This window comes from Dromiciops gliroides, chromosome 3 (genome assembly GCF_019393635.1).
Source record: "Dromiciops gliroides isolate mDroGli1 chromosome 3, mDroGli1.pri, whole genome shotgun sequence".
NCBI lineage: Eukaryota > Metazoa > Chordata > Mammalia > Microbiotheria > Microbiotheriidae > Dromiciops > Dromiciops gliroides.
In genome coordinates, this window is record NC_057863.1 from 37,103,861 (window position 1) to 37,117,505 (window position 13,645).

At 37.1% G+C, this 13,645-nt stretch overlaps 1 protein-coding gene and 1 non-coding gene across 2 annotated transcripts in view; both read left to right on the forward strand.

The window, feature by feature from the left end:
* NAALADL2 (N-acetylated alpha-linked acidic dipeptidase like 2) overlaps window positions 1–13,645 on the forward strand; it is a 1,062,489-nt gene that overhangs the window by 714,129 nt on the left and 334,715 nt on the right. The gene's annotated exons all lie outside the window — the stretch shown is intronic.
* LOC122752105 lies at window positions 2,541–2,650 on the forward strand. Its single transcript, XR_006355905.1, has one exon. It is a non-coding gene; the product is annotated as a U6 spliceosomal RNA (small nuclear RNA).

Consider the following 13,645-nt stretch of genomic DNA (forward strand, 5'->3'; position numbering starts at 1 on the left):
TGTCTGATTTTATATTTGTTCCTACTCCATTTAATTTACATGATTATTTTTGTATTTTTTCTATCTTTATTTTTCTAAATTCAATTTTTCTTTTATAGCTGACAATTCTATCTTGTGCTCCAAAAAGAGAGTTGTATAACTTATTTTTATATTTCACTCATAAAATGTAAATTAAAATGGTAAGAACAACTTGTAACAGAGTAGAACAAAAGACCTTTTCCTTTTTAAAAAGGGTGTTAATATTTCAAAAAAACACTTTTTATGATAATGCTGGGATTTTTAAACATTACATTTCTGGTCACAAATCTTGAAGAAATGGTCCTTAAGTCTCTCATTGGCCTTAATGCTAGTGGTTCCTAAACAGTAATCTTGATAGCTATTACCTTTATTTTCAATTCAACTCAACAAATGAGTGTTTAGCACTTACTCTTGTGACTAGTATGGTCCCATTCAGTTGGTCTCTCCCACATGACTGTCTGCTTTCTTTTTCTGGTCCTTATAACTCTCTGATTATATCCTTTACATTGCTTCTCATGTGCAGTTCTTCATTGGAAACCTGTTACAGCCTGCCCTGCCCACTGTCAGTCTCTCTATCACCCCTTGGATCACTCGTGACTTAGTCTATCGTGCCTCACAGACATACTCAAAGAATATTGGGGTTGAAGAAAAATGAGCCCTTGTTTCAAGGAGAAACTAGGGTCATGAAAAGTCCCACCCTCTTTCCCAAAGGCAATCTACCCAGCTCTTCTCCTCCTGCTTCATTTTTGGCCCAGTTTGCCGTCCATCTGCTATGTCTTTCCATTATATATGCACTGAGAGTCCAGCTCAATGGGCCGTCTGTCCAAGTAATTTATCCTAGCAAATACTATGCTGGGCATTGGGCATATAGTCATAAGGGTGGGAGGTCAGCTTAGATAATTACACCATGCACTGTTACATTTATCAGGTTAGAATACAGTCACAAGGTTTCAGCATGGCCTGCATACTTCTCTATGTGGGATAGGAATTCTCTTTATGAGTAAATTGCTCATTCCCTCTGATTCTTATAAAATCATCAAGGCAATTGGAATTTTAGAGTGGAGAGCCTGGAGATATAGGCAAGAGAGCATTCCAGCTAGACCCCTGAAAAGGCATATATGGAGGGAAAGGGGAAAAGGGAAGGAGGGGCAAAGTCTTGGACCTCAGCATCGTCTTCCTTCATCCACTCCCTCGAACAGATAAGCCTCATGAAATTTGGGTCCATAGTTTTTGGACTTCTTCCTTAGAGTCCTAGTAGTATCCTTTCTATGCCTGACTCAGTGTCTTCCTTAAAAGCCAATTCTAGGGGCAGCTAGATGGCGCAGTGGATAGAGCACCAGCCCTGGAGTCAGGAGTACCTGAGTTCAAATCCAGCCTCAGATACTTAACACTTACTAGCTGTGTGCCCCTGGACAAGTCACTTAACCCCAATTGCCTCACTAAAAAAAAAAAAAAAAAGCCAATTACAAACTGAATGCAATGAGGAAAACGCATTTAAGGCTATGCAAAGAGCCCAGTAGAAAAACATCATATTTACTTAAGAGAAACGCCTTAGAGGCTCCAGAACTTTCAGGACCTGAGAATTACCTTTTTTCCACCTGTATTCTCTAAGCTTGTGAACCCTTTCCCCTGGTCTCTGTATGCACTTGTGGGAGAGTGTGCCACAGACTTTGTGGGGTGGGATTGGGTAGAGCAATGACTTGTACCAACTCTTTTTCCTATATCATGTTATTAAATACCCTTAACTGAAAGGTGTCTACCTCACTAATTGATATAAGCCAATAACCATAGGAGGAAAGGAGCACAGAGTTAGGGGCTATAACATTACAAAGACAAATCCCAGTTCTTTGTGTTTAACCCAAGAGCCCCTGATGGAAACTAGGAACTGCCCTCTGCCCTGTAGCAATCCAATCTAGCATTGCCAAATAAAGTTATAAAAGTCATCCCAGACTCTACATGTATTAGGTAGCAATGAAAAATATCAGAAGCCCTATACTCATAACTTATTCTCTGATAGGAGAGTTATCCTGTATACCTGAACGAGTTTGACAGAAGGCGAAAGCCAGAGAGTAAAGAAAATGCCAAAAGAATCTACAAACATTTAAGGAGGGAGAAGCTCATTGATTTCATAAGTATAGATATTATGCTTTTGCCTTCAAAATCCTAAATGAAAATTTGTGATCCTAATTGATCTAAATGAACCTGAGAAAATGTTCCTGAATTCTTTCTTAACTGTTAACTTTGATGATTATTGTTTACTTAAGCAGATTATATCCTCACTCCCTAATTCTAAGTGTAAGTTTATAACCCTGGTAGTACTGACATCTTATTACCACTCCTACTCTGTGGAGCCATTATAGTGGCTTTGATTATTCTGGCTGCACAGCTGTTCACTGGAAGTATCTAACTTTTAGCACGTAACTTTAGCATGGTAGCACATCAATGGGCAGCAGTTGGAAATCTTTCCTCTTCTGTGGCCTTGGTGGCTTCAGTATTGACCTATTCAGTTTAAGATGGCCTTGGTGTTGCTTGCTTCGGCAGCACATATACTCAAATTGGAATGATACAGAGAAGATTAGCATGGTCCCTGTGCAAGGATGACACTCAAATTTGTGAAGCGTTCCACATTTTTAATTAAAAAAAAAAGATGACCTTGGGTTGACATAGAAATGGAAAAGTAGTACTCAAGGGAAGAACAAAAACAAACCAGAAAGATTTTTGTATTTCTAATGCTGACCAAGACCACATCTCCCCCACTCCCATTTGTAAACATGATACTTTGCCATACCCCACCCACCCCTTTACTTTGGACTTTGAGAAGTCGGGGTGAAAGAAATGGGGGGTGTGAATTTATGTGTCCACATTTAAGGAGATCCATCTATAAGGACCATTTATTTATTAGGAAATAAATCTCCATTCATCTATTTTAAAGGAAAAAAATAGGTAATCTACTGAAAGGTATCAAGACAAACATTTAGTGGTAGATGCGATTAAGTCTACTTTCTTGAAACAAAATGGCAGATGATACTTTTAAAGTGGCTAATTGATACATTCTGAAATTTTAAGGGGTTCTAATTAATTAAATGGGTTCTAATTAAATCTAATTAAATGAGTTTTAATTAAAGAGTTTGAGTCATAGAATCTTAGAACTGAGGAGAAACTTTAGAGATCATGTACTCCAAACTACTTCCCATTTTATAGCTATGAGGACTGAGACTCAGAAATGTTAAATGACTTGCCTAGTTACTTAATGACGAACCAGGAGAGTCTAAAACTCTCGGCTGCTCAACCATAACTTTTTTCTCCAAGGCCACAGTGTTTCCTGAGCCATTTCAATAAATACTTTAAAAGAAAAATATTTCATTATAACTAACATACACACACAGCTAGCTGTCACAGTGGATACAGTCAGAGAAATTCGAGTTCAAATTCAGTCCCAAATATTTATAAGCTATGTGACCCTGGGCAAATCACTTTACACTGTTTGGCTCAGTTTCCTTATCTATAAAGTGATCTGGAGAATGAAATAGCAAACCACTCCAGTACCCATGCCAAGAAAACCCCAAACGGGGTCACAAAGAATCAGACACAACTGAAACAACAACTGAACTGAGCAACACAACAAACAACTGACTGAACAACAAACAATAAATATACATACATAAATGTATATATGTGTGTGTACATATTCTTACACACATACAAACTTCCCTGTTTCAATGTTCCCTGATGTCTTCAATGTCACTGCCTTCTAGCATCTCACAACCCCTCAATGCCTTCTCACTCCATGCAATTCTTATTGACATATTTATGTAAAACTTCCAAAGAGGATATACCTAGTCTTCTGGACGTCTTCCTTTGGTTTTTTAATATTCTAAGGCAGAACTTTTCTGTCTAGTTACATGACTGGTACTTCCTTTACCCATCACACATTTTTTTATGATACATGTTATGCTATTTCTTACATATGAGTCATTCTGGATAACATGCTACAGCCTTCTTATGCCTACCATGAATCTCTTCATGTAATTTTGATTATGCCAATTTGTTGGTCTGTGTCATGAGAATTATAGTCATCTAGCCACACTAGGAAAATAGAATAAAAAGGATTGATTTCCATGGCGTTTAGTAGCTTGGGAAACTTGAGAGCCCTTTGCAGTTTTCCAAATGCAACCAGCCAAGATCTGCCCATAATTATTCTGGGTCACACTCCTTCTCTAACTTGCTGTGCCTGTCTGAGATCTCTGAGCTCAGTGTACTATCCAGAAAACCACATGTCATTAGCAGGGGAATATATGTTCTTCTTTCACTGACAATATCACCTTCCTCCCAAGGTGGTTGTGAAGATAAAATTAAATAAGATTTATAAAACACTTTTCAAACCTTAATGTGCCATGTACATGCTAGATATTATTATCATTACTTATTTCAATGTATGCATTTCTTCCATGTTGTTTTTCCAGTGTGGATGGCTATCCTAAGTTCTAATAAGTTATCTTCCATCTCACTGCAGCCCTATAGTATTTTTTTTGCAGGACAATGAGGGTTAAATGACTTGCCCAAGGTTACACAACTATTAAGTGTCAAGTGTCTGAGATCACATTTGAACTCAGGTCCTCCTGAATCCAGGGCTGATGCTTTATCCACTGCACCACCTAACTGCCCCAACTCCATAGTATTTTTAGCTTAGATCAATCAGATCATCTGTGCATGGAGCCCCTACTGTACCTCATCACTGATCTGAAATTCTTCTATTCGAAATCTGGAAATGACTATGATTTAAAATAAAAGCATTAATAAAACATACGTTTAAAGAAATGTATCCAAGATACATTATTTGAAGACAGTCTTGAAAGCAGCATGTTGTTTAGTTAAATCAAGTGATCTTTTTTGTATTCTACAAAGCATCACAGCTACATTGAATATTCATTTCACCTCTTAGTCATTTCTGTGACTGAGATTTGGTTGACTGTGGAAACTTGTTCACAAAAGCTTATGAGGGTAATCATTGCTTATATTCTCCAGCATCTTCCAGTGTACCTGTTTGTGGTTGCTGAGGAGTCTGCAAACCTTTATCCTCTTTCATTTCTTGATTTTTAACATTTTTAAAAATTCCTCATTGTCTCCATCTGTGCCTTCATTTTTAAGTCACTAAATATCATATTATTTTGTTTAGTCATGTCCAACTTTTCCTGACCCTATCTGGGGTTTTGTCAGCAAAGATACTAGAGTCGTTTGCCATTTCTTTCTCCAGCTCATTTTACATATGAGAAAATTGAGGCAGAAAGGGAGTAAATGACTCATCTAGGGTCATGTAGCTGTCTGAGGCCAGATTTGAATGAAGATGAATCTTCCTGACTATCTACTGTGCCACCTAGCAGCACAAACATTCTAATATGTACTGATTTAGTTAGAAGATCTTGTCAAGCTCTTATTAGATTCTCTCCTCTTCAAGTTCATCAATAACTGATGGTTTATATGCTACAGTCATCTTTACTGGTGAACTGTTGCTTGATTATGTTCATCCTAACTCATTTAAAATGAAATAACCAGTGTTCCCTGTGGTAAGATAGAATTATTTTTAATATAAAGACATTAAAAAATAGCAGAATTTAATTGTAGAATCTCAGAATTATATGATCTTTAGCATCTTCTGCCCTTTCCCACCCCAAGTTACATTTCTAGTTTATACAACTACTCATTTAGCTAATGGTATCCCTGCAATGTGATAACTAGCTTTAACTTGCTTCCTCTTCAGACCCTCCCCATAAACCAAAAAGGAAATTTTCATTCAGCTGCTGCAGAAGACCTTGTAAAAGTCCTAGGCTGCAGTCTCTGTGACTGCTGCTCTTGCCTTTCCATACTTTCTAGGTCATCCAGGGAGGCAGAAGGGAGAGGCAACCATGGATATCCAGAGTGGGCAGACACTGACAATTCCCTGGCTCTGAGAATCATGTCTGCCCTGACCCAAAGTCCTAGAAAACATTGCATGAATTCATCCTGTAATGATGGCTATGTCCGTCCTGCAATGCTCTGGCCACTTACCTAAAACATTGAGGGATGCTTTTTTGGTCACTCACAACCTTTTTTATTCCCTTTAGTTTTGTAAATTTGATAGGTAAACTAAAAACAATAGAGTACTCAAGTATTTCTTTTGTTTATTTTCTTAGGCAAGTACATAGATGAATTGCCTAGCACTAAGAATTGATCCATTTGTGAAGGGTGATGTTTTCAAGTCACAGCAGTAGGGATGGACCAAAAGTCCTAGGAACATCAGTCCTTCCTCTTACACTCTTCTCAATCTCTCTACCCTACCACACTCAGAGACTTTCTCTGTACACCTACTTCTTGAAGGATGGCTGTCAAGTCTACATATGCAACTCTGACCTCTCCACCAAGTTTCTGCCTCATTTTTCTTTCTCTTTCTTCAGTATCTCCATCTGAATACCTTACTCTCAAACTAAACTCAAAGAATCTAAAATATTATCCCCTCATTTTGTCCCTGAAGTCCCCTCCTGGCAGGGGGAAAGAGATGGCTTGAGAGATCCAGAGCTGCCCCTCACCCAATTTCCCCCAGCCACCACCATTGGGGAATGGTCCTCCCCCAATAAGGGAACTTTCCACAGTCAGATGATCACCCCCCATCAGTCCTCGTTAAAAGGATTTCCCTGTCTCCTGTTTGAGGGGAAAGGTATCTCAGAGAGCCATACCTCTGTGCCATGCCTTCTCTCATGAGAAAAAGTCCAAGGACTTCTCTCTTGGTTTCCTTTCCCTAGCACTTAAATAAACTATTATTTTATTCTAGTTTGATTTGTGTGCAAGAGGGTGTAATTCTTTAAAGAGGAATTCCTAAGACCCCTATCCAAAGCCCCAACACATTTCCCCATAATAGTTTCTCTTTATTTAACTGTGTCCATGTGATTTCCTTTAAGAGAAGGTGAATTTTCTAACAGCTTGTATCATTCCTTTTACTCATCTTTATATTACTGACCCCTAAAATTCCCTGACACATCATAAGCACTTAATGGAAATTGATGAATTGAATCAAATTCATTTAATGTTTCAGATTCTTGTCAATAAAATGGTTATAACACTTGTATAACCAACTTCAGTAGCCATTGAAGGTGGGATACTAGCCCTTTCCCTCTTTTTAAAAAATCCTTTTCATTCATTTTAAATTTAAATTCACAAAAAGACACACATGCACAAAAGAACATGTCCATGTATACAACACAACATAAAAAGAGGATTTGACATAAAAACATGAATTTCTGTTTCACACTGTTTACTTTTTTTGAAAACTATGTAATAAATACTACTTGTCCTTTTCAAAGCTACCCTGCTTTTCTATGCTTCCTTCTAAGTTATTTTTTGTTCCCTGCTGTGCACTTTTTATTCCTCCCCTTCCTTGAGAGGGATACCATTCAACACAAATATGTATGTATATGTGTGTATATATACATATATTCATATATATTTAAAAACATACTATATATACTTATATTTCTCACTTCTTTCTCTGGAGGTGAATAGGTCCTTCTTAGATCCTTTGTAGTTAATTTGAGAATTTATGATACTCAAAATGAACTAGTTATTCAAAATTGTTCTTATGACAATGTTGATGTTACTGTGTACAGTGTTCTTTTGGTTTGGATTTCATTTTTCATTATTTCATGTAAATCTTTCTATGATTTTTCTAAAATCAACCAGCTCATCATTTCTTATAGCACAATGGTATGCCATTGGCCTTTCCTTCTAAAGAAGTCTTTGACTTTGGACCCACATTGCAAGTGAAGTTCATGGGATATCTGGCCCTTAAATGGGGGGTGGGAGAGGCAACCTCTCTTTCTTCTATGGCTCTTTATTCCCCTGATACACAGATCAAGGAAAGAATAGGGTCGAATCGTAGATAAATCTTATTTCTAGGATCTCCCCAAAGTAAAGAGTAGCTGATACTCAATATCCAAGGTAAATCACATAAAGGATAATAATTTATGCTGTAAGAAGAGGGGGAGAGAGGGAGGAAGGGAGGAGAAAGAGGAGGAGGAGGAGGAGGAAGAAGAGGAAGAGTGAGTTAAATGCCTCATTTTCCATTAAAAAAAACTGGTCAGAATGTAAGCTTATTGCAAGTAGGGATTATTTCATTCTTTATATTTTTATCTTCAGTACCTGGCATGGTGCCTGGCATATAATAGAAACTTTAAAACCATTGGTGGATTGATTGCTGATTAAATTGGAAAAAAATTATTAAGTATTTCCTATGTGTCAGACACTGTGGTAAGAATTGGGAATTCAGATAGAAAAAAGCAAGACAGTCTATCCTCAAAGGACTTACATTACAACAAGGAACAATAGGGAAGTGGGGGAGCATCACTGGGTTATTGAATGGAACCTTAGGGCAATTGGTTGGCAGGTCCTTAGACAATAAGCAATAAGCACAATGGGGTTTTGTGTTCTCTGCATTTTTCAGTCAATTTTATAACTGCAAATATGTGATTTACCACAGAATGTCATCTGTGACATATCCTATGCCTATAGGTTATTTGGGAAAGCATCAGGTAAGTGGTAAGGCAGGAATATTTGTCTGGAGAAGGTCAGGTGGAATTGTAGACCCCAATTAAGACTTTGGGGGAATAAGAAAATAGTAGATTCAACAAACAAGTTGCTTGTGAGTTTGAAAAATCACCCATTCAACAATTGTTCAGGGGCAGAGAAAGATGGATTATAACATATAACGTAAATTAATAGCAATAAACAATGATCAGGGGAGGCAGGTAGACATAAGAAAATGCCTTTTGCCATTTAGAAAGTTCATCTGTCATTGTAATGCATACAGAAATAGAATATGCTAAAGGGAAAAAAATAGAAGGAGATTGGGAAAAATTGAGTCCTTGTAAAATAGACTTAATTATGAAGATGCTTATCTCTGGATTTGACCCATGCTACAATAAATTATCCTTTCAGATATCATTTAAAACACACAAATTGTTTGAAGATTTCTGCTAAAACATTTAATTAACTGGAAACATTATTCAAGTATCATAAATCCTACCTGCAAAAAGAATTTGAATTATTTTTCAAGGCTGTTGCCTACACTGCTGAAATGCCAGCGCCTTGATATAGTATGTTTCAAATTGAGGGTGCTCTGGAATCAATTACTGTGGCTATTTATTTGTAGGCAAGTTGCAAGATAAGTCAAATCAAATCCCTTTATTACAGAAAACTAATTGAGCATTGTTTTGATCATGTCAAAGTTGTACTTAGAATATTAGAATACACAAGGTGCTTTAAATGTCTTCATTAAAAATGAAAGGTCAATGATTAATGTAATATCTAGTGCATGTACTGCAGAAACATATCCAAGGGTTCAATGAGCTCAGGTGATCAGGACATGAGGTTAATGATTCCATGGTTTTGGCGTTTGGAAATGGACTTAGCCAGAAGTAATGGGTAAAAGTTACAAAGAGGTGAATTTAGGCTCAACCTTGGGGAAAATCTCTAAATAATCAGAGCCTGTAGAATGGACTTCCATGGGAAGTAATAGATTCTAGGGTCTGAAAGTAAAAACCAGATATGCTGTTATGTGCCATGCATTGTACTAGGCTTTGGGGAAACAAAAAACATAAATGAAATAGTTCCTACTCTCAAGGATCTTACATTCTAATGTGGGAAACAAAAATCAATGAATGAACTAATTCATGAGCATTTAATAAGTGCTTACTCTATGCTAAGGTTGGGCTATAAATGTAACAAGGCTAGAGCTTCTTCCCTCAAAAAGCTTTAATTCTTATTAGGAAAAGACAACCAAAATAGGGGAGTGGTGGCTAAGATCATTTTAGTCTAGGGCGTCAGTCACAGAGATGTCCAATAGAGTCACAGTAGAAGTGGCTGGAAAGCTCCATAAGTGATGATAATATATATATATATATATATATATATATATATATATATATATATATATATATGTTGATCTGGTGGGATCTCCTGGTGAGGAACCAATTAATTTGATTTACATCCCCAATACAAGAGGTGGGAAAGTAATAGCAACAGTAGTGGTAGGATTAAAAAAAAAAAAAAGATGACTCAGTCAAAGAAGAATATTGTTAGATATGAAAGAATGTAGTAGGAAACATGAGAAAAGGTAGATGTGAGCCAGATCCTGAAGTGCTTTAATATCCAGGCTAAAAAATTTCTATTTAATCCTTGAAGCAATATGAAACCATTGCCATTTTTTTTAAAGAAGAGTGACCTGGGGGCAGCTAGGTGGAGGAGTGGATAAAGCACTGGCCCTGGAGTCAGGAGGACCTGAGTTCAAATCTGGCCTCAGACACTTAACACTTACTAGCTGTGTGACCCTGGGCAAGTCACTTAACCCCAATTGCCTCACTAAAAAAAAAAAAAAAAGAAGAGTGACCTGGCCAGAACTCTGTCTTTAGAGTTATAACTTCAGTTCAATTCAACAAGTGTTTATTGTTTATTCTATACCAGGCTCTGTGTCTAGTTATTGGTACTCAGTGACAAAAAAAGGAATCTTTTCCTGCCTTCAATGAGCTCCCATTCTATTGTTTTACAATCATTTGGTTGTGGGTTTTTTTTTTTTTGCATGAGGCAATGAGGGTTAAGTGACTTGCCCAGGGTCACACAGCTAGTAAGCGTCAAGTGTCTGAGGCTGGATTTGAACTCAGATCCTCCTAAATCCAGGTCCAGTGCTTTATCCACTGCACCACTTACCTGCCCCCTTGGTTGATATTTGTAAAAGCAGAATTATGGAATACATCACAAAAGATGGATGAGATGTTCAGTACTTGTATCATGACACAGTGAATCTGGAGTTAGAGTACCTTTGTTAGAACCCTCGCTTTGCCTATTTGATACCTATATGACTTTGGGCATGCTAATAACCTCACTGAGCTTTAGTTTCCTCCTGTATAAGGGTTACCACCATGGCTTCTAAGTGCCCTTCCAACTCATTATAACTGCTCATGGGTTAGGTGGCTGAAATGGGACTCTTCTACTCCATTATAAGTTTTGATAGGATAGATGGCTGAAATAGGAAAAAAAAAAAAAAAAGATCCTTTCCAACAAAAGAATGAGACATTCGTCAAATTTTCTTTAATCAAAACAAAACACTCAAGCAAGCTTCTGAAGCTTGAAATTGAGTAAGTGGAAATTTTCCTCAAAGTCTCTAAACTACTTGAGTAAATCATTATCTTAAATTCCTTTTAGGCTTATTTCATGAGTTCTAATTTTCTCTCAAAATGGAAAGAAAACAAACAAGTCTCGTGTTTGCATTGTCATTTGGAAGAAATAGTAGGTTAGATGTTGATGACAATTTAGAGTGTCTAAATTTCACAGATTTTTCAAAGCAGGAATAAAAATTAAATAAAATCCAAGTGGATTAAGTGCTTTATAATAGAATTTTGTTATATTAGATACAATACCATATAATAATCATTTATTAAACACTCAGTGAATAAGGGCGGAAGGGCTGGTATAGAATTTAAATAAAACATATCCCTTTGTTTCCCTTTACCCCCAAGCCATCCCAGCCAGAAAAAGGCAGGGTCAAAAATCACATGTATAACCCTGTCTCTTCCTCCTAGACTAGCTTGGGTGGGAATTTCTCCTCTACTTCCTTCAGTCCTTTAAGATATCTACCATTCAGGACCCTAGGGCCTTTGCTTATTTAGTGGCTTACATTCTAATCTTAGAGAAGTATTCATTTATTTCTATAAAATATCTTTTACACAAGGAAAAAGTATGTGTGCATTATAAATTGACAGTGAGTCACTAAAGAAATGGGACAGTATGCTATTTCTATAGAGATGAAAATATCTACACAGGGAATAGAAGCTGTCTTTGACTTTTATGTATATTCTCTCATTGAAGAGAGGTAGGAGAGAGAAAAGTGACTGAACAGAGAGGGGTGTGAAAAGAGAGAGGTGAGCTAAGAAAAGCATTTGGGATCCTTTAATTACAGGGATAACTAATGGAACCAAGTTAGAGAGGACAATTTTTAACTTGGTTCCCTTAATTATTTTTTGACAGGCTCATTGTCATTGTTGCTCTCCTAGTTCTTTCTTGTAGGAGACCTTGCTAGACAGGATCTGTCTTCCATTTCAAACAAAATAATTTTTGTGACTGAATTTGATCAGAGGGTTTTCATAACTGTTTTGAGTTAACATATTCTAACTTCTAGATGAAGAGTTCTCAGTTTCACTGTTATCCTTTGAAAATGGTGCTCTTCCAGGGGCAGCAAGGTGGCGCAGTGGATAGAGCACCGGCCCTGGATTCAGGAGGAACTGAGTTCATATCTGACCTCAGACACTTTACACTTACTAGCTGTGTGACCTGGGGCAAGTCACTTAACCCCAATTGCCTCAACAAAAAGAAAGGAAGGAAGGAAGGAAGGAAGGAAGGAAGGAAGGAAGGAAGGAAGGAAGGAAGGAAGGAAGGAAGGAAGGAAGGAAGGAAGGAAGGAAGGAAGGAAGGAAGGAAGGAAGGAAGGAAGGAAGGAGAAAGAAGAAGGAAGGAAGGAAGGAAGGAAGGAAGGAAGGAAGGAAGGAAGGAAGGAAGGAAGGAAGAAAGAAAGAAAGAAAGAAAGAAAGAAAGAAAGAAAGAAAGAAAGAAAGAAAGAAAGAAAGAAAGAAAGAGAAAATGGTGCTCTTCCTTGAGGAATTGCCAGTGCTGCTTGCTGTGACTTACTCCCTGTTTTGTTTTAACCTTCATAGGCTCACCTGTCTTAGAAGAATTATATGGCCATATCTACATGCATATTTGTGCTAGAATTATTTTCACTCTTATTTTTTGCAAAATTCCAATAATTATTTGATATCTTTAAAAATTCTGTTCCTTTCTTTCCTTCCCCTCCCCCATACCTTCTTTATTTTTATATCACTTACCTCAGAGGTATCAAACTGCCTGCCTCCACCAGATTAAAATGTAATTGGAAAATGTTCAACAAAATAAATATGAATACAACACAACATAAAAAAAAAACCTTCAGAGATTTTTAAACAGTTTTCTTAGTGTGTGTTTAAAAAAAAAGGATAACAATATTTTAACTCTTTTGTGTCCTTGAGCCATTTCTATTTTCAGATTAAAAACAATAACAAACCTAGATGAATCTTAAGATCGTAAGTAGAAGGGACCTCAAAGTTCATTTAGTCCAATCCCTTAATTTTACCGATGTAGAAAATGAGATCCAGGGAGGTTAAAGTCATAAACTACAAAGTATTAGAGCTGAAATTTTAAAACAGGTCCTTGGACTCAAGTCTAGTGTTGCTTTCCATGATGCTAAACTGTCTTTCATCCCTGACATCTACAAATTGTCTATTATTCTTAACCAATGTGCTAGAAGCAGCATGGGAGAGTAGATGGAGAGCTCGTCTTTTGAGTCAGAAAGACCTGAGCTTAATGGCCATTCTCTGACTTAACCTTGAAGTGTTACAGACAGTTATAATAATAAGACTATAAGTTACAAGCTAGCTGTCAATCAGTCTTCACTGTGGAAGGAGTTCCTCATACCCATAAAATCACAGGGCTAGACCCTTTCCCTACCTCAGCAAAACAAACAAACAAACAAAACCCCACCAAAAATGTATATATTCTTCTCTCCCTGCCCCTC